We start from the raw sequence: 24,349 nt of genomic DNA on the forward strand, positions 1-24,349 counted from the left end.
CAGCGCTAGCTGCTGTTAACATCCTGCAAGATGTTGTTGAACGTGTTCCTAATTTTTAAAAATGACACACTTTGGCCTATATCATGCATCAGCAGGTGAAAAATAGGGTAATTCAAACATCCCCTTTCACCTCGACGTCCTCCCTTTGAAAAAAAATGCAAGATTCCATTGCATCTTGCAGGATGTTGCCTGTTGTGTCTGTTACACAAGATTGGACAACTAAGTTTGGAAACTCATCCTAGAAAAAGTGCTGCACACCTCATTGCTGAAATCACTGCAACCACCTTCCAAGTCCTCCCCTTGGGAAGCTGTGCACTGACGCCAGCACCTAATCCACCCTTCAAACAAATTTGGAACACTTTTTCTGCCATGGCCCTCTGAGCTGTCATTGCTGGAGGTCTTACAATTTAAGTTCTCTAACTCATCCTAGGAAAAGTGCCTCATACCTTACTGCTGACTATTAATCACCATGGTCACCTTCAAAGTATTCCCCTAGGCCATCTGGTGACCATGGTGATATTCAGCAGTGAGGTATGTAACTTCTTCTGGGATGAGTTAGAGAACTTCATTGTCTGATCTGGGATGTTTTGCAAGATGTTCTGTCTCTCCTGTTCTCCGGCTTCTGTGAGTAGTCAGTGTGGGGAAGGGGCAGTGTGGAGTGGAGAGACCCTGCCCACATTGTCCTCCTGTTCTTACCTGGGGAGAAGAATACAGAGGGGAAAATGGCAGTCTGGAAACCTCCCTAATGTGCAGACAACTGCAGGGTTTTTTTCTGAGCTGTCATTCCTATCATCTTTGCAGGGGATCCTGTGATTCAAGCCTATTAATTTTCAGAAGTAAAAGCTTAAATATGGATAACAGATTATTTGACCTTCTAATCACTTAACTAAAGTAAATTCCTCAGAGGTCTTTCAAACCATGGAACTAAAATACTCTTACCGTTTAATCAAGATAGACTCTTTGGACAAGATTTATGTTGTGGTGGAGATGTTGCCAGAAAGGTTATAATCCTGAGAAGTTGGAGGGTGGGTGTATTTCACAGTGCCTACTCATTCCATGCAATTAAATTTACCAGTACATTTTATCTTGCTGTCTAATGAATCATGCATAAATTGTGGGTGTAATTATTTTTTAAATGATATTTTGGAAATTAGCAAGAGTCTAAAACAATGCTTGACTTTTATTTTCACTAGCATTTTTCTTAAGAAAAATGTCCTCTTTTGCATAGAGAACAGCAAGGAATCTTTTCATTGTATTTTTCAACTCAGGTGAATTAAAGAACATTGTCTTTGTAGAGGTGGCTATGACATTCAGGCATCGGATGGGTTTGCAAAGCACAGGGAAGCTGGAGAGCAGCTCCGTGCATCAGCAGGCACACTGTGCGTAAGCACTGCTCTGAAGTCTCTGGAAACTCCTGACTCTCAAAGACTGGATTTCACCTTGTAACCTGCTCCCCATCACATCTCTTAAAATAGACAACCCCGAGAAACAGTCACTGGAAAATTTTTACCTATTTTCCACGAATGAGTAACTAGGCTGTTTGTTCTCTCTGCCTGAGTGGAATATTCCTGTTAAATTAGATTTTGGAAGTGGTGAAGGAAGAGGAGAATCTGCTTCTTTCTTTATCATGTTGATTAGTAAATGGGTGAGTTATTACCTCTGTAAAAAATTCACCCCATGGCAGAAATAGTTCTTTGTGAATTTAAATGCAGCCTCAGGACAACCAGGCATCAGATTCTTTTTCTGGGTTGAAATCTCCTCAGACATGGGAAACAGAACTTGGAGGTGATTTGCTAGTTGTCATCAGTATAATCCAAAGGCAAAGTCAAGGCACTGAGATGTGAAGTCCCTGCCAACGGCTTAGTCTCCACTGTCTGTGGGGCCGGCCCAGCCCCCAGAGTTGCAGAAACCAGGTCGCTCCTTAGTAAGAAGGGATGGGGGATACAGTGGAGGAAGGAGCCCGACAGCCTGTGCCACCACCCCCTGTCTCCCCAACACACCCCTCCTGCAGCTTGTCCCTGTATCCATCCCCTTATGATGCTGCTTTGAGCAAAAAGAGTCTTGGGAAGTGGCAATACCAGGTAGAATCACAGGGCCTGGGAGGCTATGGGTTGGTGTCACCCAGATGCTGCTGGGAAAGCACCTTGCTAGAGGTAAAAGCTCCTGGCGGGGGGTTATCAGGTTCCAGTGCAAGCAGAGTCAGGCATTGGGAGCTGTAGCCCGGGTGAGGGGTTTAAAGGCCTGATAGGAGGAGGGTACCAGCCACAGAGGGTGTGGGCACAGGGAACACGGAGTGATCCAGCCGGCCACTGGTGTCGGGAAGCTTTGGAGGTGGCAGCAGGGCTCTGCTGCAGTTCTGGGTTCCAGGGAAATGAAGCTCCGAGGACCATGGCAGGACCCACCATTGAAGACAAGGGACCAGGCTGAGAGCCAATCCTGGAGAAGAAACCAGGAACCTGCCTTCTAGACTTAGGGCTCGCAGGCACACATTCAGTCACTGCAAGTACAGGGCAAAGGGCAGAGGCATTGGGGAGAGGACCCAAGGCACGTGCTGCCCGAGCTCCCAAATGTAGCTCCTGGGACAGGTGTGGGCTGCCGCCTTTCCCACTGTCTGCAGCCCAGCCCTGCAGAGTGTTCCCAGCAGGACGTCACCTTGCAGGGCTGCCCGGGCACATCCAGCCACTGCTCTGCCTAATCAGCCAAGTTGCCTAAAATTACTTCTGCAATGAAAACCAAAGAAGTGAAGAAGCACAGAAATCCCGACCAGCTAGATGGAGATGCGAGAGGGCAGCCATTCCCCTGCTCAAGTGTGCTGCTTCAGCTGCCTCTCCGTGAGTGGCTGGCACTTGAACTACAGTGATTTGGGGGTAGAAATAATTGAAGCACAATTCACTGCTTCTCCAGCTCTCTGCCTGATGAGGGAGAGCAGTCGGCATCTGCGAATCACTCCCTTTCCTCCTCTTGGAGCTGCGCTTTAATCAAGTATCACCCGGGTGTCCTGCAGAACTAGGTACGATTTGCGTCGCCTTCTCCAGCAAGTATGCTGGAATCGCTGTGATGCTCAGAAGCCAGCTCAGTCTCGCTCAAGTGTGTTCAGGATCTGTGTTCTAGCTCATAGTTTTCTAGAACTTGCTGAGAGAACAAAGCATGAGAAGGGACCGACACAGCGGGTCTCAGACCTCAGGGTGGAGATCTTGCCAGGTGGGAAGCGAGTCAGGGCCACTGTCTTCATGCAGGAGTCCAAGAAGCCACATGCTGGAAAGGATGTGGAGGACACTCGGGGGCCTGAGGCCAGAACAGCGAAGGCCGTGGAAACCCTCTCAAAGGCAGAAAAGTAAAGGAAGCAGGGCTTGCTTGGTGCAAAAGAGAGACCATGCTGGGGCAAATCTTTGGAAGGCTTTCATAGGAAGAAGAGAGAATCATGCGTGTGCACACATGTGCCTGCAGACATGTGCGTGTGTGCCTGGATGTAACAGATATAACCGGTAGGCAGGTACAAAATTGGGGGTTATAGCTGAGCTCCCTCTGAGGTGTTATTAATATTAGAGATACTTTAGAAACAGAGTGACCATGTGAGCCGTTGAAGTAGAGGCTGGCTGACCACTTGGCAGGCAGGGTTCCAACCTCGGGTTGATGGTAAAGTCCCTCTGAGATTCTTGGCCAGATGTTAGCTGCAGCCTGGAGTTGTCAGTATAATGAGGCAGGAACACAGCTGTGAGTCCAGCCCAGTCCTGCCCTAACCAGGTGTGTGGCCTTGGGCAGGTGCTCTGTTCTCCTCACCTCCGCGTTCTCATCTGTCATTTCATTTCAAGACTAGGCGCATCTGTCATTCTGACTCTTACACAGGGCCGGTCGTAGGCTTCAAAGTGCTTCAACAAGTGCGTGCAGGGTCAGGCACAGGTGAGCATTTGGTGGCAAAGCTGATCTGGGAGTGGCCAGCTTTCTTGCCTCTCTTGCCCCTCTGATGTCTTGATCAGCATCTTGGGGGTTGTTTGAATGCCTCCTTGGCTCTAACTCAAGGGGACGTTGTGTTGTGTCCCTTAGGAGACAAGGCTTTCTGGGGTGAGTTCTGCCCCGTGAGGCTAGTGGGCTCAAGGAGAACACTGTGAACTTGGGGAGGGATGGCCAGGGAACCCGGGGGTGGGCAGGCTCTGGGCATTCAGGAGGCCACTCAGCAGGACAAGACCGACCACCAAGCCTAGGGCAAGACCCTACACTGGCAGGTAGAAGAAATAAATAGTTTCCAGGATGGGAAGTCAAGATAGGATAGGGAACCAGACAGCAGGATGAGGGCCCAGAAGAGGCTCAGGGTCTTAGGAATACGGAGCCAGCCCTCATCAGAATAGAAACTGTAGGCCCCTCCTAAACCTCAGGCCGAAGCCTCCAGTCCTGCTTCCCTAAGGCCAAGATTGGCAGGGAGCTGTGTGTGTGGTAAAGATGTCTGCTTGCAACTAGAGAGGGAGGGCAACCAAATGGGCCTGCGACATCCTCAAAGCTAGCGCTGAGTGATAGCTTCACTCTGGGCTCCTGTGTACTGGAGCCTCCCTGGTACCCCAAGATGATCTTGGGCACTTTCTTCCCAAGCCACTGCCTCAGCGAGGTCAGCAGTCCTGCCTCTGATGAGCCCCATGGCTAAGATCACAGGTTGTGGGCCCTGGGAATATGTGTCCCATGGAGAGGGGGGTCAGCGTTGCAGACGGTGTGAAGATTGCTAACCCGCCAGGCTTTAGTGGGGAGATGATCTTGGATTATCCCAGTGGGTTCATCCCAGTCAGGAAGGCAGCAGAGCTGGTGCACAGGGAGATGATGTGTACAGCATCCAGCAGTAGAAAGGCCTCGAGTATCCTCTAAGGCTGCCAAGGGGTGGAGCCTGGCCAGCACGTGATTTTAGCCGATCTCTGACCTCCAGAATGGTAAGATTATAAATTACATCGTTTTAAGCAATTTGGCAGTTTTTTATGGTCATAGTTGAAACAGATACGTTGGCCTAAGTGATGTCCGGGCTGGACAGGGCTCTCCCACTCCGTGCATCCCTCCTGCTTCACCTTCTGGGTCCTTGCACGCAATGCAGGGGACACTGGCATCACTGTTGCCTGGAGCTTGCCTGAGGGACAGGAAGTATATCTTTGCGTCAAAGTCTCATTCCTCAATGAGTCTGTCACCTGCATTGCAAACGAGTGCAGGGATTTTCGGCTGGGGTGCTGCAGCACGCTGGTCTGCCTGAAGGACCCTAGCTGTGGCACCGATGTTTTAAAGGCCATTAGTTAAATTATTTTTGAAACAAGTTTAAAGCACAGTAAGTACATTTTTTTTAATCAACATAATTTAAATGTACATCAGAAGTTTAACTACAGGTTTGTGCTATGAGATTAAAAATGTTGAAACACACTGGGCTAGTGACTGTTTCTTATGATGTCAAACACGTCCATCTTCCAGCTTGTGGGCGTGTGCACAACCTTGCTCCTTTATATTTCCAACTTTTATTCCTACGTCTTCTCAACATACATTCTCAGCACTGTGTTCAGCCAGGTCTCCCCAACCGCCCAGCTCCCGTGCCTTCCTGGAACTTGTCTGTGCCCAAGTGGACTTCCCCCCTGCTGCTGTGGGTACAAATATTTCCAGTGCAGGCCCCAGCGAGTCTCTGAAGTCTCTCCTGGCTACTGGAAATCACAGAGAGTATACCGGAGCGTTCTTTCTTAAAAAGAAATAATTAGCAATTTATTATTTAATTTTAGAATATTAGGGAGCACACATATTTTGTCCATAATTTGCTTTTGTATGTTTTAAGTCAAAGTTATAAGGGTGCCTTTCACCCAGATGAATGTGTGCGTCGCACCCCTGAGGCGGGAACTTGCCCGCCTCTCCCCACCCACGTGATCTCCTTTGCATGTTGCTTCCATTTGTGGCTCTTGATGTTGGCTGACCAGTTCCAGGTCAGTACTGAGCATGTGCCGTGTGCGTTTCTCCATTCTTGAAAACCTTCAATTAGAAGAATGGCCTCCAGTTCCATGCAGGTTGTTAGAGAAGATGCTAGATCACCATTTTTAACAGCTGAGTCTGCTCCATGGTAGACATGTATCGCATTTTATTAATCTACTCATGTATTAAATGGGCACTTGGGTTGTTTCCACATCTTTGTAGTCAAAGCAGACATATCAAAGCCGAGGACATAACTTTCCTGAGCTTCTTGTTCTTCCTCTGTGCAGTGAGTACAATGTTGCTGCCATAGTCAGTGCTGCCGTGACAACCGTGCGAGCTGCTGGTGTCTGCAAAGTGCTCAGTGTGGCATCTGCCGTGTGCACGGAGCTGAGCCGTGCTAGTTCTGTCCACTTGGCGCGGCATCTGCTGTGTACACAGAGCTGAGCCATGCTAGTTCTGTCCACTCGGGAAGTACAGCTATTTTTCTTGACTCTGCTCTGATCTTGGTGCTGTGTAATTTTGCACTTGAACTGTTTTATTGCCTAAAGTCCCTGGCTCCTTCTGCTGATCTGTAAACCCTTCTTGGATAAGAGCCACTTCTCCACCCTTGTTCCGTGTTCTGCCGTGTCACTGTACACAAGTTTACTGCCCTGTTCTCCTTCACAACAGAGAGAGGGTGATGCAAACCCACAACCTGGTGCTCGGCCCTGGCTTGACAACAAGTCTGAGCGCATAAATACAGACCAGCCTGCGGGGTCACGGGAGCCCTCATGAGGCTGGCCACTCACGTTTTGTATTGTGCTCCAGGGACTTTGGACATGTGCTTGGTGTATGTATGTTGGGGAATCAAATATGCTGGCCTGACCTGCCCATCCAGATGTGGATCAGCTGATTCTAAGACATAGTAAGAGCTGAAATGCATGTTCAAGGTCAAGGCTATAGAGTGGGCCAGAGATGGGCCCTGATGCTGGAAGAGCCAAACTGGGTAAGGTGAGAACAGAGCTGAAGGCTGAGGGGGGAAGCCATACTGGGGATCCAGGGCACCTGCGTGTTTGTGAGCTTGACCGCCCCAGCTCTCTATACTGCCTAGACGCTTCTGACCCCAAGCTGAATAAATGCTCGTAAACTCATGACTGATGGCTCTAGGAATGGCTGCAGAAAGCAGTTCTTTCTGGCTCTAAACTCCTCTTGAGTGGAGCTCAATCATTTTTAGTCGAGCCAGACTTTCTGGCCAAAGGTAGCAGGTGCGTTGAGCCTGGAACCATCTGCTGATGACCCAGCACGGCTGGCAGGCTCAGACAGACAGTGCCCGCCCTGGGGCCTGGAAGGAACATCTCCGTGGAAGTTGCAATTTCCTCTTCTAGTACCTTCCATAAGAGAATTTGTAACTTAGACATTTGGCTCCATTATTAGTTCAGTTCCTCTCTATACATGTGCTGTATGCTGGGAATATAAAAATATAAATGTCTTGCCTTTCTGAGGTTCCCCACCAAGGAGGGAGGGAACGTGGGCTTCTGGCTACAAGAAGCGACAGCTGTGGAGATCCACAAACACGGTGACAGCAGGTGAGGTGACATGATTGCAGGGAGAGTTCTGTGTAGGAATTCACACAGGGGGTGATTTATGTAGGGCATTAATAACTGTGTAACCTGAAGGACTTTTGGGGGAGTTTTCTCAATTTTTCATAGGTCCAAATTTCCAACCTGATGGGGCTGATGCTTTTGGCCGGCGACTTCTTTATGGCAGAAGAGGGGAGGCCATCTCTGCATTGAAGGGGGTCTAGTAACGTCCCTCGCCTCCACCCATTACATCCCAGTAGCACCACCCACTAACTGTGACCATAAAAAATGTCTCTGGACATTGCCAAGTATTTTTCAAGGGGGCAAAATTGACCCCAGTTGATAACCAGTGATACAGATCAGAGTTAGTGGATTACGGCCCGAGGGCCATGTCTGGCCTGCTGTCTGCTTTGTATAGTCTGAAAACCAAAAATGTTTTTTATGTTTTTAAATGGTTAAAAAAATTTAAAAGACTGTGTTTTATGACATAGGAGAAATACGTGAAATTTGGATTCCAGTATGTGTCAAGTTTGATTGAAACACAGCCAGGGTCGCTCGTTGGCATAATGTCTGCACTGCCTGTGTGCTACGGGGCCAGAGTCCACTAATTGTGCCAGGGATGATGACGCAGGCCACAAAGCCTTAATGCCCGCAAAGTGGTCCTTTACATAAAAGTTTTGCCACACCCTGGTCCAGATGATGCATGCTCTCGAGGGAGGGGTGGCAAGGAAAGGACGGTGGTGATCTGAGCTGTGTAACAGCATCCCCAACTTTTTTGGCACCAGGAACTGGCTTCATGGAAGACAATTTTTACACGGATGGGAGCAGGGTGGGGGATGATTCAAGCACCTTACATCTCCTCCTCGGATCACCAGTCATTAGATTCTCACAAGAAGCATAATCTGGACCCCTCACATGTGCAGTTTACAGCAGGGTTCGAGATCCTGGGGAACCTGATGCCTCCCCTGATTGACAGTGGGCAGAGCTGAGTCTGTGATGTGAGTGGCTGTGAATACAGATAAAGCTCCACTCACTTGCCCACGGCTTACCTCCTGCCGTGTGGCCCAGCTCCTAACCAGTACTGCAGGTGTATAAACCGGAGCCATCTCCCAGGCTGCTCCCCACTAGGGTGCTGGGCAGGCAGCTGGGGCAGGGACTGGAGGCGATGACATGCCCGAGAGAACGAGACCCCAGAAGCTGCCCTGCAAAGAGCCTGGAAGCTCCGCAGAGAAGCTGCAAGAACTGAGTGATGGCTGTGTCCCCACTGAGGGTGGGTCTCCAAATCAAAGACGTTTCTGAAAACTAAAGAGATGGAACCATAAACAGATTTTGACAAATCCTTAATATGCTTATACCTTCTGGTTTTTAATTCTTATTTAAAATCTGAGCTTTGATAGGTGTTAGTTTCATAGGGCTGTGGCAGTGGTTTACCATAATTACTAGGAACTGATAAACAAGATGCTTAAAACAACAGGAATATAATCTCTCAGGTTTAAAGGCCGGAAGTACAAAATCAAGGGTGGGCAGGGCTGTAGGCCCCAGGGAGGAAGCCTTCCTTGACTCCCCTCTAGGGGCTCCCAGTATTCCTGATGTTCCAGTGGCATCACCCATTCCTGCATCCATGGCCACATGGCCTGCTTGCCCCGCTTGCCCCGTGTGTCTGTGTGTCCTCTCCTCTCCCAGAGACACCCGTCATTAGGTTTAGGGCCCACTCTCGTCCAGTGTGATCTCATTTCAGCATAACTGATCACATCTGCAAAGGCCCTGTGTCCATTCTGAAATTCTGAGAGGGCCTGGATTTGGCGAGGGGGTATGACTCACCCCAGTGTAGAAGCCAACCCCCGTTAATGAGTGGTGGCTGCGGGGATCACAGGCCCTGACGCTGAGCGTGCTGGTGAGTGACCCCTCTGCCTCCTTTCTAATGAACCTGTGCAAGGAAGACGCTGAGGTCTCGCTCGACATCCTGAAGAAAACATCACTTAGCTCTTCTCCTTAAAATCATTTTTTGAAGAGAATATGAATGAGAAGAAAACTGAAGCACAGAAAAAGTTCTTTATACTGTAGGCATTTTCATTCTCTACTCTTCAACACAGCGGAAGTTTAAGGTGGTGAATGATCTGCACTGATTAACGAGAAAATCCTTTTGTGTTTGTGGCAGAGACTTTATCTGAAACCCACTCGCTTCCTATATGCCTCTGACTGTGAATTGATCGTTTATTATGTACGTTCAGGCTGCAAGGTGGAAGAGGGCTTTTCAACCCACATGAGACTATGCAAAAACAAGGAATAAGCCTTCGTGTGAGCCGCTGCGGCTGCATTACGGGTGAGCCTTAACTACCCTGGGTGATGTATGTCCCTGAAAGTTACAGTTTCAGACATAAGCTTTTGTGAATACATCTATCATTTATAGTGAAAATGGGTATTGATCACAAACATTAGCTTGACAGGTAATAACATCAAACTTAGCAATAACGCTTTCATTTCTGACCCTTCAGAGTTTGAAGTGGCTGAAGTGCTATTCATGTCCCAATGAGGCCAGAGGACGGTTGGAGGACAGTATCCACCTCTCCTGTTCATCCTCTTGGATAAATATTCGTTGGACGAATACAAATTGGAAGGATATATTAGAATAATTATAAACATTTAAGTGTCTATGGTTTTATTTTCAAATTGTTACTTTGGTTAGTTAAATTTTAGTTAAATATCATGGTGAAAGACTGTGGTTTTCCAGTTTGGCAGGAAGTTCTATGGCTATCCTAAGCTTCGTCTTACAAAACTCTTGTCCTTGTAAAATAGATGATGTACAGATTTGCGTGCAAATTCTGTTTGTACCTACATGACCTCTCATGAGGTCTGACTGGTAAAGTTATAGATGTGCATTATATGATTATTACAGCAAAGCAGAAATACACGTGAAATATACGATATGGCACCGGTCACACAGCCAGCATGCAGTGGATGTATCGCTGTGGTCAGTGCCCATTATCAGAGGATTCTGTATTTGTAAATGTGCTTACTCACTGAAGTTTATTTGCAACTCCCAAATTAATACTTATGGTACCTTGATTTCCACACTTTTGCAGAATTGGGAGATTGGAGTTAACGTCCTGTGCACATTCCCAGCTGAGGTGGGACAAAGTGACACTCTGCTTGGTGTTTCCACTCTCGTACTATCAGATCTCCTTACTGGAATCTCTTAGTGCCACAGCTTTTCTTTTTTTCCCCCATACACCATGATCCCCCTCCCCCCTCCCTGCTCCCCCATTGCTCTACCCCTCCCTTGTATCAGCTCATCTGCTGCCTTCATATGAGAATTGAGTACATTGGATTCTTGCTTCTCCATTCTTGTGATACTTTACTAAGAAGAATGTGTTCTGCCTCCATCCAGGTTAATACAAAAGATATAAAGTCTTCATGTTTTTTAGTGGCTGAATAGTATTCCATGGTGTACATGTACCACAGCTTGTTAATCCATTCCTGGATTGGTGGGCAGTTAGGCTGTTTCCGCATTTTGGCGATTGTAAAGTTGTGATAAATAGTGTAGTGCAAATGTTCTCATGATAAAAGGATTTTTTTTTCTTCTGGGTAGATGCCCAGTAATGGGATTGCAGGATCAAATGGGAGGTCTAGTTTGAGTGCTTTTTTGGGTTCTCCATACTTCCTTCCAGAAAGGTTGGATTAGTTTGCAGTTCTAGCAGCAGCGTAGAAGTGTTCCCTTCTCTCCACATCCACGCCAGCATCTGCAGTGTTGAATCTCTGTGATGTGGGCCATTCTCACTGGGTTAGGTGATATCTCAGGGTGGTTTTGATTTGCATTTCTCTGATGCCACATTCTTTTCTTTTGCATTTTTTGTGCTTTTTGTTTGGAGCCATTTAAAATGGCTTCAAAGAGAGGTGCTGAAGTATTGTTGTGTTCCTAAGTGTAAAAAGCTGGTGATGTGCCCTGCAGTTTGGCTGGGGCTGGGTTCGAACCTGCCACCCTTGGTATAAAAGGCCAGTGCCCTACTCACCAAACCACAGGCGCCGCCTTGGTGGTGATGTGCCTTATTGAGAAAATGTATGTTTAAACTGTTCAGACGTGAGTGCTTAACACCATTAGTGGTGCATTCAATGTTGATGAATCAACAATATATATTAAGTAAGGTATATTTAAATAGAAACACACATAAAAGTAGATTATGTATTGATTGATCAAAATGTTGTGACCTCAAGCTTGTGAGAACCTAAGGTTGTATTTCCCTTGGGAGCAAGGGTTCAGTATCTGCTAATTCAGTGCTCAGCTGTCACCAATGAAATAAAGGTCCATAAGGTTTAAAAGATCATATGTATAGTTGAGTAGGCGGAATCTAGCTTCATAATAAAATCAGTAATCCTAACTAATAATTTTAAAGGTATTGTACAGAAACGCACATTCCTTGTTTCATTTAATCCTCATGAAAAGCATGGAGTGTGAAGTCCACACTTAATGCCCATTTTGCTGATGAGGAGGCTGAGAACCCACACGCTGAGTAACTTGCTAGATTTACACAGTAAGATCCACAATCAGTCGTCAAACCCAGAACCTCTGGTTGCAGATCCCAGGACCTTTCTTTGGTATCTAGCAGGAAATAATATTTCATAAAGTCACTTACTGATTTTTCCTTACCTACTGAACAGAACGGTTCAAGTGCCAAGGCCCTCACTAAGCAGCAAAGCAGAAAAGACAGATATTTATAAACTTTATATCCAATATTTCTCATCTGTAGGAACAGTGAACAATGCAGGCAAAGGAACTGATAAGCAGTGATCTTGTTCTCAGCGCATTGTGTGTAAGGAAATCCGTCTTCCTCTGAAACCTCCTTGGCTCTTTTCTTTCCTACTTTATTTCCTTTTGAAAATGAGAGAGACAGTTTCAGAACTTTTCCATAAATTTCCATGCCAGACACAGAATTGCTTATTTGAGTTCTCCGTTGAATGAATAACGATCAGGGTATTCTAGATCTGGTTGAAAGTTACATAAATTCAAATTTTGAATAATATATGCACTCCAGGTTCAATCATAACCTCATATTTGCATATAAGATTTTATACAGCATAGCAGTTCTATCATCTGAATCAGGCTGTTTGGTTTGCATGACATAATCTGTCTAGATACTTGTTTTAATAGATGCAAAGAACAGTTTGTCAAACAGGCAGATCATAACAGCAGATTAAATTAGGGAAGTTGGTGTGTTCTCAGGTTTCATCTCTACATCAGTGCATTTGTTCTGATGGTGGTATTGGCTTTTCTATGCTGATGAAAACAAGTAACAGATTCTCAGAATTGCAGAACTGGAAGGGACTTGGTGATCATAATCTTAACTACCTCATTTTCCCTGCAAGGAAACTGAAGCCCAGAGGGGTGAAATCGTTTGCCCAGGGGCATACAAGTGGCTGACGAGAAGGCAGTTCCCCTGCAATGATCTTCCTTGATGTCACTGACAGGAGGAACCATTACAGTCAGTCCGTGACTGCCCTACCAGATTTGGTTTAAGTGAATTATCGTGTGATGAGCTGAATCCTTTTGGCTGTGACTTTTGTACACTGGGTTATAGGAAGCTTGGAAGAATGATTAGATCCCGACTTTTTGTTTTGCATTTGATGACTAATGCAACAAGGGATCAATCATTGGGTAGAATTAAAGATTTAAGCCCCTGTCTAGGTGATTTTCACATATCCTTTTAAATACCATAACCTCATTTTTCTCTTTGGAGAGATCCAATAGTGGTATAAGATAGTTGATTTTATCAGCTTTTGTGGTGTGGTGAGACCTCTCTCCTAGAAAATGCCCTTTAACATAATTTTATGAAGAGACATAGTCAAATAATAAAATAATCAATTTCTTGTGTTTACTCTGAAACTGTCAACAGGGGACGTGATCACCACTATGTGTGTATGTACACAGAAAGCATTTTTATTTAAAAAAAAAAACCAAACTATGAATAAAAGATTTTCTGGCAAAAACTCTTACATCAGTAATACCCCTATAAGTGTTTAGGGTATGAAATTAAGAAGGTGCTTATAATGTAAGCATTATACCTGAAATAATTGATAGTGACTATCTCAAACTCTATTCTCATTCTTTGAAATAGCTACGTCTTAAATATCAGCCTTGATGAAATTTTTGCTTAACACTCAGATGAATTTTTAATAATCGGATGCAGAAGGTATGAATTGCTGGATGGTACTTGAGTGTGCTAAATATCACATTTTTTAATATTTTAAAAATCAATTTAAATTACTTCTGTCTTCTGCCCCAAAGGTTGGTAAGAAAGCCAGCCTTGGTCATTCCCCAGGGTCCCCTCGCCCTTGTTAGGGCCACACAAGGGTCGCAGGGTGTGTGGGTGTTCTTGGGAAAGTTTCTCCGCTTGTGGGCTGTGTATGGCTGCTTTACGATGCCAAGGGATGTTGCTGTGTGCTGGGCCTCTACAAGCTGTTGGCCAAGCTTGGGGATTCCTCAGAAGTAGGTTTTAATCACCTGTCTCTGTGCCAACTTGAGCCATAGAAGAGAAGAACCAAGACCTCACCATCCTGGGGAGGGCCCTTCACCGTGGATACACCGTTTCTAAGCTGCCCAGGTCTCTGGCAATGCTCACAACTCTCTCTTTTTCCTACTCCTGAGAAGCCAATTATTAACACTTCCCCACGTCAGGCACATCCCTCTTTGACATTCAGGTCCCTTTGCCTCTAAGACAACCCAGTCCCAGTGTGTTTGTTCATTCTCTCCTGGGGGAGGGAAGACCTGGCTATCATTTTGGAGTGCAGTAGAAAAAGACCTCTCCTTTTCACGAAGTCAGCCTAGAAGAAAATAAGATGACTAATTTCCCAGTGGGTTACTCTGCTGTGTAAATTGTCTGTCACGTGGCCCAGATATGCAGCCAGTTTACTTACTGAAAACTGAAAGTTGAAATTTCGTTGTTTTTTTTTTTTTAACTCTATGGTTAGCCTTCAGAAAAGCTGCTTCTCCTGCTAGAATTCCAGCTAGGTGATTGCTGAGCACACAGTAATGTGCGGCTTTTGACGGTGAATCCTAAGAGCATTTTGACCATTTTGAGGTGTCCTATGTTGTAAAGATTACAGGGCCCCTATTAAGTGTTTACAATCCCTTTTGGAGGTGGAAGTTCTTATTGTAATGGTGCTGGCTACAGATGTGACCTGGAAATGCTGAGTGCAGTCCTCAGAGGTGTGCAGATAGATGCAGAGGGCTTTGGAAGCCAGCCAGACACCCCCAGCACTGAAGGAGGCCCGGCTGCGATCACTCAGCTGAGAAGCCGCCTGGGTTAAAGGTGAACATGTGAGTTCTTGCTGTGAGTCCACCTAGATTAGTGGAGCTGCTAATCACTGGCATCTTCATGTTGCTTTTCTGTCAACAGAGGAGGTCTTAAAACCTGGACCTTTCATCTTCAGTTAGTAAAACTAATACATCAGCATGGCGGTGGCAGGGGAGGCAAGAGCCTACTCCGCTGTGTGAATAGCGCTGCGCTCCGTCCTTCTGGACACAAAGGGAGCTTATTATTTTAGGTGAGTAAGTCGGAGAGAAAGAGGTCCACATGACTGAAGAGGTCTGGCGATTTAATATTCAAGAATTGTACTTTCTTCTGGAAAAAAAAAAAAAAGTTATGGTTCACCCAGAGACTAGAATAAGAAAGGAAAACTATCTAGAAATTCAGACATCTCGAGTTACCATCTAATCCATTTCTCTCTTTCTGGAAGATTCTGTTTAACTCCAGGCCTGATTGGTGGGATTTAGAGTCTCTGCTCTCCCTCACTGGTGTTAACAGTGCTTATTTCTGCAAGCTCCCTCGGTTACCCGACTAGGGCACGGTTGGCTCTTGAGCATCAGGGATCAGCTCCCTGAAGCTGCCTCTTCCCCTGGCTGACCCTGTCCCACCCGTGGCAAAGTTGCTTTCCCGCTGTCATCATTTGTGAGTCTCAGGTGTCATTAAGCTGCACTTCAGCGTCCCTTCTCCTGGCTAAGTCGTCCCAAATCCTTTACCCTTCACTCATACATGCTTCTTCCTCGTACCATCATCATCTTACCGGCTGTTACGTACACTTCTGTGATTTCACGAAACATCCTGCATGGCTTTGAATCTTGAATCGCCTTAGTGATGGCAAACTTAGGACCAGCTGCGCAAGTATTTTCCTGCACGTGCGTGCATGAGCTTTTCTGAGTCACTCGGAGCAGAGCTCCTGGGCGCAGGCTCACACAACCTGGCTGCCGCTAGGTCGGCCTGTTTATCTGACTTGGGGCCACATGGGGCCACGTGGGGTGGTGGAAAGAACATGAGCAACAGTTAGGCTGCCTGGGGTCCTGTCTTGGTTTTCTCTGGCCTACCAGCTAACTTTGACCAACACTTTTTATTATAAATTGTACTTTTTATTTTAGTCTATTTTTTACTTGTGGTTTATACACACACATACAGTGTGCTAAAAAATGTATACATGTTTTAAGAAAGGAAAAGACTTTTAAAATTGTAATATTTAGTACATACCAAAAGTGTTTGTTAGCTCACATGTCTTGGATCTCTTATAATGATAGAGTCAGATGTGACTTGAGTATTACAATTTTAACACAGTCTTTTCCATTCTTTAAATGTGTATACATTTTTGGCCTCCTCTATGTGTGTATTTATATATAATTTCAGAATATTACAGGGGTATAAAATTTTGGTTATGTAAATTGCTTTTGCACAGTTTGAATCAAAGTTGTAAGTGTGACACTTTGAGTCCTCACAACACTTCTGAGAGGTTGAACCATTCAGTCCATTCATTTTAGGAAACATTCTCAGCAGCGTCAAAGCCATCCCACCCAGACTCGTCATTTAATCTAATTTAATTTTGTTTCAAAACCTAACTTACTTTATTTATACATAACTCTTGCCTTTTTTGTATTTTGAAAGCCCACAGACTTCTGTAGAATTAATGCAATTTAGTTCTGGGGCGGCGCCTGTGGCTCAAGGAGTAGGGCACGGGTCCCATATGCCAGAGGTGGCAGGTTCAAACCTAGCCCCGGCCAAAAAAAATAGTTCTGTGACATTCCTTGAAATCTGTCCATTCCACATTTCAAGCTCCATGAAGGTGCAGGTGGTTCTGCCAGGGCCAGAGCAAGTAGCCGAGTGAACGAAACAAAACCACACAGAGGCCTGGGGAGGGTGGGGTGGACGTGGGGCCTGTGCCAGACACTGTCGCTCCAGTCTGCCGCCCCCAGTCCTGGCTGCACACTACAGACACCTGCAGAGCTTTAAACACCTGTCATTGCTGGGCCCACCCTAAGCCTGTCTGAGTTAATTGGCTTGAGTTGCTGGCTGGAGTCCCTGAGCACTTAAACCTCCCTCGGCCTGAGAACCACCCAGTCCTGATCTGAGGCTTTCCTGCTGTGGTTTGCATAAAAGTCACCTGGCATCCAGGGAGGGGCCTGAAATGGACATCTTTAATAAACTGCCAGGGATGCTCTGGCTGTGTGTGCTTGGAATAGCAGCTACAGTCCTCCTGGCTGTTAATGACACACTAGTCCCCAAAATTCTCCAAAAGAAATCATTTGTATTCTTTCTCACGCACTCCCCTCTGGCTATGTCTGTGTGGCAACGATGTCGTGCGATCTGTGGCCAAGCCATAGTTAAATTAATGATTATGGGTGGTACACCTGAGTAATTCAGGCATGGGCAGGCGTCCCTAGGTACTGAATTAACCTAAGGGTTTCCAACATTTATCTGCAAAGTCTTGTCTAGCCTGAGACTGACTGACTTCCTCATTTGCTCCCTCCTTGACCCACCAGCCTCCTCCTTCAACCTGAGGAGCTCCAATGTAAGACCTTGGTCCTTGCACCCTGGGGACCTGGGATGCTTCCCGCTTTAGCCTTTAATACTCTGCGTCCTCTGGATCCAAGAGAGAACAGGGACCTTCCATCTCTTTCATGTCTCACCTCCAGAACTTCTAGAGTCAGTCTGAGGCTTCATAGACTGACTCATGAGAGCAGTCCTCAGGTGTCAGTTTGGAGAAAGTACTTTATTTCTAGATGAATTCAAATTGATATATGCAAACCATATGCTTAGCTAACATGAGAAACAAAACAGAGCCAATTTTTATAACTTGCAAACGGTGGGTTACTGAGGCCCATGTTACTTTTAGGGATATTATGTTTAAGAAACTCAGAAAGGAGGTTTAGTAGGAAAATCAGGAGGTTCCCTTTTGGGGGCAGGATGCTGACGAGGGGAGACAGTCAGCTCCTGCACACCTTCCTCTCAGAACAGGGAGGCCCCAGCTTCTCCGGGTTAATTCCAAAGGTGCAGTTTCCTTCCGGTCTAGGCCAAAAGGCCAGCCCCACTTTCTTTCTTCCTCTAAACTTAGCCCCCACTTTCCCTGTGCTGTACTCTGGCACCAATTGCTTTCCTCATCTTTGAATTCTCTATATATATTCATGGGATATAAGAAATGATCCAGGAAGCTGGCTCTCTGGTTGAACAGCTGATGCTGTCGGATAAGTGAATCCTTCCCCACCCCTGAGCACGGGGCTAGATTAGGTGACGTGGGAATGCTGGGGGAATAAAAAGAATCCCAGCTAGTGTCAGGGCCCCGGTCAGCACCCCAGTCCCCCTCCTGCCAGCTGTGTCAGGGCCCCCGGTCAGCACCCCAGTCCCCCTCCTGCCAGCTGTGTCAGGGCCCCCGGTCAGCACCCCAGTCCCCTCCTGCCAGCTGTGTCAGGGCCCCCGGTCAGCACCCCAGTCCCCCTCCTGCCAGCTGTGTCAGGGCCCCCGGTCAGCACCCCAGTCCCCCTCCTGCCAGCTGTGTCAGGGCCCCCGGTCAGCACCCCAGTCCCCTCCTGCCAGCTGTGTCAGGGCCCCCGGTCAGCACCCCAGTCCCCCTCCTGCCAGCTGTGTCAGGGCCCCCGGTCAGCACCCCAGTCCCCTCCTGCCAGCTGTGTCAGGGCCCCCGGTCAGCACCCCAGTCCCCTCCTGCCAGCTGTGTCAGGGCCCCCGGTAAGCACCCCAGTCCCCTCCTGCCAGCTGTGTCAGGGCCCCCGGTCAGCACCCCAGTCCCCTCCTGCCAGCTGTGTCAGGGCCCCCGGTCAGCACCCCAGTCCCCTCCTGCCAGCTGTGTCAGGGCCCCCGGTCAGCACCCCAGTCCTCTCCTGCCAGCTGTGTCAGGGCCCCTGGTCAGCACCCCAGTCCTCCTGTCTGCTCTGGGGCTGCCTGTGATCCTGGGGGGCTTCCAGTTCAGCACTCCAAGGATAGATCTGCTGGGGGTGACAGCAAGCCAGCCAGTACTGATAGGAAAACACACTCAGGCTGACTGGGACTCTGCTTCTTGTCTGTGTTTAACGTGGGGTTTGAGGTTTATGACAAAAGGCCCTCAGTATTTCTGGCAGGGGTGGCAGGCGCAATTAGTAGGTCATTGATTCCTGCTCAAGCAATAAGCGAAGGATATAGAAGGATAATGTCATAACTTGGAGTGTCTTCCAAATTTAACTACAGTCTCAGTGTCTGTCTCTCTTTTTTCACTGTGCCAATAGATCAAGAGAAATAGCTAATAGGTAAGTTTATCAAATAATCAGGTCCAAACAACTTAAGTATTTATGTCCTAATAACTTAGTAGCTGTCTGAAAAAGTGATACACATAAATTTAAAAAAATTAATAAGTTTACTTTATTATTAAATAACCATGCTAATAAATGTGTTTGCCTGTTGAGTGATGTGTAATTTCTCAGACCTTGGAATCAGATTGGATGTTGCCACTGAATAGTTGGGTTGAGAGGGTAGTGTTAGGAAATCCAGCTTCACAGAAATACAAAATCATTCATATGAATGGAACATCTAATGTTGAGTTAGTGGTCCCCAGTGTGTCCTGACGATGTTGCTGTGTTTTTCTCAGAGTTATAAAATATCCTATGGACTTCCTTTTAGGTGAGAAGGACATTTTTGCACAATGTTTGAGAGCTGTGGCCACAAAGGTTTTTTTTTAATTTCAGATTCATATGAAGGTACATATCCTTAGAGTACACTGTTCGTGTTTGTGAGGTAGAGTCTGTGCCGTTCTTTGCCCAGGAAGTGTGCCGTAAACACCCCTATGTTGTCCCCATCAGGAGGACCTTACTGAACCCTCTCTCTCTTCTTGAGTTTGCTTATAATTTTCTTTCATGTGGACTTGTCATGGTTAACTTAGTATTGAGTACATGGAATGCTTATTTTCCTGTTCTTGAGATATTTTCCTAAGGAGAATATTCTTCAACTCCATTCAGGCAAATACAAAAGATGTAAAATCTCCATCTTTTTACAGCTGAATAATACTCCATGGTATACACATACCACAGTTTGTTAATCCATTCCTGGGTTGATGGGGACTTGGGTTATTCCCACATCTTGGTGACTGTGAATTGAGCTCTGTAAGTATTCCAGTGCAAATGTCCTTATGATAACGTTATTAATCACCGGGCAAGAAACACAAACAGAACCTTCTCTCCTAAGAAGACAGGTGAAGGTCAACAAACACATGAAAAGATGTTCATCATCCCTAATCATCAGAACGAGACCTGCAAACTAAAACCATCCTGAGATACTATCTACCCCAGTGAGAATGACCCATATCACAAAGTCCCAAAGCTGCAGACATTGGCAAGGGCACAGAGAAAGGGGAGCATTCACTTGCTGTTGGTGGGGTTGCAAACTGATACAGCCTTTTTGGAAAGAATTGCGGAAAAATCCTCAAAGAGCTAAAAGTAGGCCTCCCATTGGATTCCACAGTCCCGCTAATAGGCATCTACCCACAAATAAAGATTTTGACAGCAAACTCAGACGGAGGAAAGCACTTGAACTGAACCATGTTTGAAGACTGGGTGCCACGAATGTGTTATACTCAAGGCAATGGCTGCCGGAGTGAGTGCTGTCACGCAAGCAGAGTGTCCTCACGTAAAGCCAGGACCCTCTTACACAAATTTCTGTAAGGAGGATAAGCTGCTTCCCTTACTCAGCAGGAGTTTCTTTAGCACATACTGTGTGCCGGGAGTGGTTCTGTCAGAGAAGAAAACAAAAATCCTTGCCCTGGTGGAACTTAGATTCTAGCCTATTGAAGAATATGGAGTATCCCAGCCTTGGGGATCTTTTGTTAAACAACATGTGGATGTTCTGAAAGGACTTTTGTCCCCTCTAAAGTTCTACTTAATGGCTTATTTTCAAAGATTAGGATTCTGCATAAACAGGCATAGTTAAGATATTTAGCATCTAATCGGTGACTTACACTAGAGGGGATTATTCTATATTAATGAAAATCAATGATCTATGAATCCAGTCTTAATGAAGACTGATGATATGTGGGTACAGTGTGGGTGAAGAAGTGATTCCTGTTAATAGACCGATTATACTTAGCATGCTGCTACACAATTGAATTGGACGGTTTGGTTAAATCATCCTCATCTTTGTTTATTCTCAGGAAATGTGAAATGGGGCATGTTCTGAAACATGGGACAGTCATAGCGCTCTTTAATTACCATCATGGTGGAAAAGAAGTAACAGGTGGACTTTTCCTATCCCACTGCCTGTGTATCAGAATATGTGTCCAAATATATCACGTGGGAGAAAAAAGAGCTACTTCATTTCACCTAAATAATTAGAGCCATTTTTGGATTTGTGATAACAGTGAGAAAATTAGTTTTCTCTTGATCTTTCTGAGAAGCAGTAGAAGCCAGTACTTTTTTTATTGTATTCTGACTGAGCCAGCCTTCTTTCAACCTGTTTTTTCCCCCAAAGCAACAATAAATTAATAAATAAATTGCTGCAAATAAAACCTTCTGAGATTTTATTTAAGACCTGGTTGTGGCACTGCAAGTTCCCTAAGCAGTGTTTTCTAGACTTTGCACTAAAACAAGTTAGCATAAAATGAGGCCTATATATAAATTGTAAAATAAAAATGTTTTCCCTCTGCATTGGGGAGTATATATCTATGGGTACAAAACCAATCAGTCATAATCCACAACTTAGAAACAGTCACTGCTGGGATTTTGATTTAGCCTCTAGTCTTTATAGAGTTCCGGGTGCCCACGTGTGCACACACACACAAGTTAACGGGCACGTTGGTCCACGCTCTGCGTGGAAACTGCGTGTTTTAAGATATGAACATTCGTTCATATCCTATCCTGAACATTTCCTCAGGTCACTATGCATTTTTCTAAAACATTTTTTTTTTCATTGCTGCGTGAAATTGTAGAGTATAGATTCCCACAGTTTATTTACTCCATTACCTGTTTTGAGTATCTAAATTGCTTTTAACCCTGTAAAATAACTTAAATAAAACTTACCAAAGAGGCCCGGCATGGTGGCTCACGCTTGTGCTCCCAGCACTGTGGGAAGCTGAGTAGGGGGGATCACTTAAGCTCAGGAGTTGGACACCTAGCCTGAGTAAGAGCAAGACCCCGTCTCTACTCAAATAGAAGAACTAGCTGGACATTGTGGAGGGCACTTACAGTCCAGCTACTGGAGAGGCTAAGGCAAGAGGACATCTCGAGCCCAAGAGTTTGAGGTTTCTGTGAGCTATGATGTCATGGCACTCTACCCAGGGTGACAGAGTGAGACTCCGTCTCAAAAACAAATAAAAAGACTATCAAGGATATAAAACGTAGCTGTCACATTCAGAAACATCCCCAAGTTGATATTGACTAAAAGTCACTCATATTTTTCTTCATCAGTTCATCACGTGTTCATGGCCAGCTGCTGTCTACAGGAGAGGCTCTGGTCCAAGTCCAAGGCCTGACTCTGCATAGTCTGCACAGAGCTGAGGCCTGCAGAGGAGACTGGACTCTGTGGAGCCTGAGTGGGAGAACCATGCTGACAGTTGCTTTCAAAGCCATGCACTGAATGTCCACAGCATTTGCAAAAACAGTTAAAAATGATACTGAAGAATACTATCATTGATTTGATTTAGGGTAGAAAAAAAGAAAGAAAGGCATTAAGTTTATCCTGGGGCCTAGAAATCAGAAAAAAAAAAAAAAACTAGAAAAAATGCACATTTCCAAATAATCCCCAGTGAGAACAGATGTTGAAGCCTGGGAAATGTGCTTTGACTTTTCTGGGTAATCTATTTGTTTATTTGGCCTATTGCTCCCTGGGCCTTATTGGAAATTAGTTGACACTGAAATATGGTGCTGGTCTTAGAGTCAGAAGGTCTGATCACTGCCCTTTCCTCTGCTGCGTGTGGAGCAAGGTCCCTGGGATGATGGATTCCCCTCCTGAGCTTCAAGCTACCTTATTGGTCAAATGGGATTTTAGAGCAACTTAAACAAGAAAATACCTGGAATAGATATAACAAAGTGCACAATATCACACAACTGCAAAGAATCAGTGTTATGGCTAAGAATGCCTTAGGGGAGAAAACCACCTGCTTTAAAATGGAAATTCCTGGCCCTATTTCTCTATATTGACTGCTCTCAGATCCCTTGTGAGAATGAATTGACTTTAGTTATCATGAAGCCTAGTAAGCTTTAAGAATGAGTGAAAGAGGGAGAGAGGGCAGGAAAAGGGAAGAAAGAAGAAAGTAAGGAACCAGAGAGAGGGGAAGAGGAGAGAGACACAAGGGGGGGTATAAAATTGTTGGTGTTGGGTGGCTGTGACCCAGAAGGCCGGCAGGCAGGTGAGAATATCGCTGCTGGCCGGGCCACCCTCTTCTCCAAGGACACCACTTGGTACTCTGATGAATAAAGCTTTGAGGTCTATCAATGGACACTGTCTGCTGGGCTGACACATCTCCGCTAGTCTCCTGAACAGTATTCCTAAGCTTTTTCCTAATTTCTGTTTCCCTAGTGTGCTGTGAAATGAGCTTCTCTAGGGCGACCAACTCGTTCGTTTGCCCGAGACTTTCCCTGTTGACCCTGGAAGCCTTGGGGACCCTCTCAGTTCCAGGCAAGCCAGGATGGTTGGGCTGCCAGAGGCCAGAGTGAGGGTGTGGGTACCATGTGAAGCAGGTCAGATGGCTGCCTTTTTGAAAGTGAAGTTGCCAGAATCATCTGTACGATTTGCATTCTCTCACCCTTGTAGAAATAGGCCACCCCAGACAGTGAGCACAATGAGCACGGTAGAGACTTTCAGTGTGTTTGGTTCACTTCAGAAGAGGGAGGGAGACGGGTGCCCATCTCTGCAGTTTGTCAGAAGAGTGTGGGAGGAGTGGTTGAACTCAGGAGTTTGAGACCAGCCTGAGCAAGAGCGAGACCCCATCTCCACTAAACATAGAAAATATAGCTGGACATTGTGGCAGACAGCTGTAGTCCCAGCTACAAAGGTGGCTGAGGCAAGAGGATCACTTGAGCCCAGGAGTCTGAGATTGCTGTGAGCTAGGCTGACTGCGCTCTAGCCTGCAACAACAGAGTGAGACTCTGTCTTTAAAAAATTAGCGAGTAATTGTTATTTCTTTCTATTTCATAGATAAAGATGTGACATTTTGTTTACTACCTACGAAAACTAGTTTCATTGCTATTGGGTACATGACTTCCTTTTATGTGGAGATTGAAGAAAGTTTTCTTTAATAGTCATTTTCAAAGAAAATCTGCAGTATTTACAGCACTGGTTCTGACCTTGGCTGTGCTTTGCAAACATGGATACGGGTGTGGGAGGAGGGAGGTTTTAAAAACATCCTAATGCCTGGTTCTCGTTTGTAGAGATTGGCCCAGTTTTAATCCCTATTTAGGGGTAGGTAGAGTCAATATTTTGCAATTGAAGTGAAAATATGCAGTATAAAATTAAAATGAAAATTAACTACATACCCGCTAAAAGTGTTTTGCTAAAAGCATGTTTTTAAATCAAAAGATAATCTGTACCCCACTTCGTATTCATTTTAATAGAATGACATACTTTTGCCAAAGAATATGAGTG

At 45.8% G+C, this 24,349-nt stretch overlaps 1 protein-coding gene across 2 annotated transcripts in view; it reads left to right on the plus strand.

Annotated features, from left to right (window-relative positions):
* ZMAT4 (zinc finger matrin-type 4) overlaps window positions 1–24,349 on the plus strand; it is a 344,755-nt gene that overhangs the window by 188,654 nt on the left and 131,752 nt on the right. The window lies entirely within an intron of this gene.

This window comes from Nycticebus coucang, chromosome 24 (genome assembly GCF_027406575.1).
Source record: "Nycticebus coucang isolate mNycCou1 chromosome 24, mNycCou1.pri, whole genome shotgun sequence".
In the NCBI taxonomy this organism is placed as follows: Eukaryota; Metazoa; Chordata; class Mammalia; order Primates; family Lorisidae; genus Nycticebus; species Nycticebus coucang.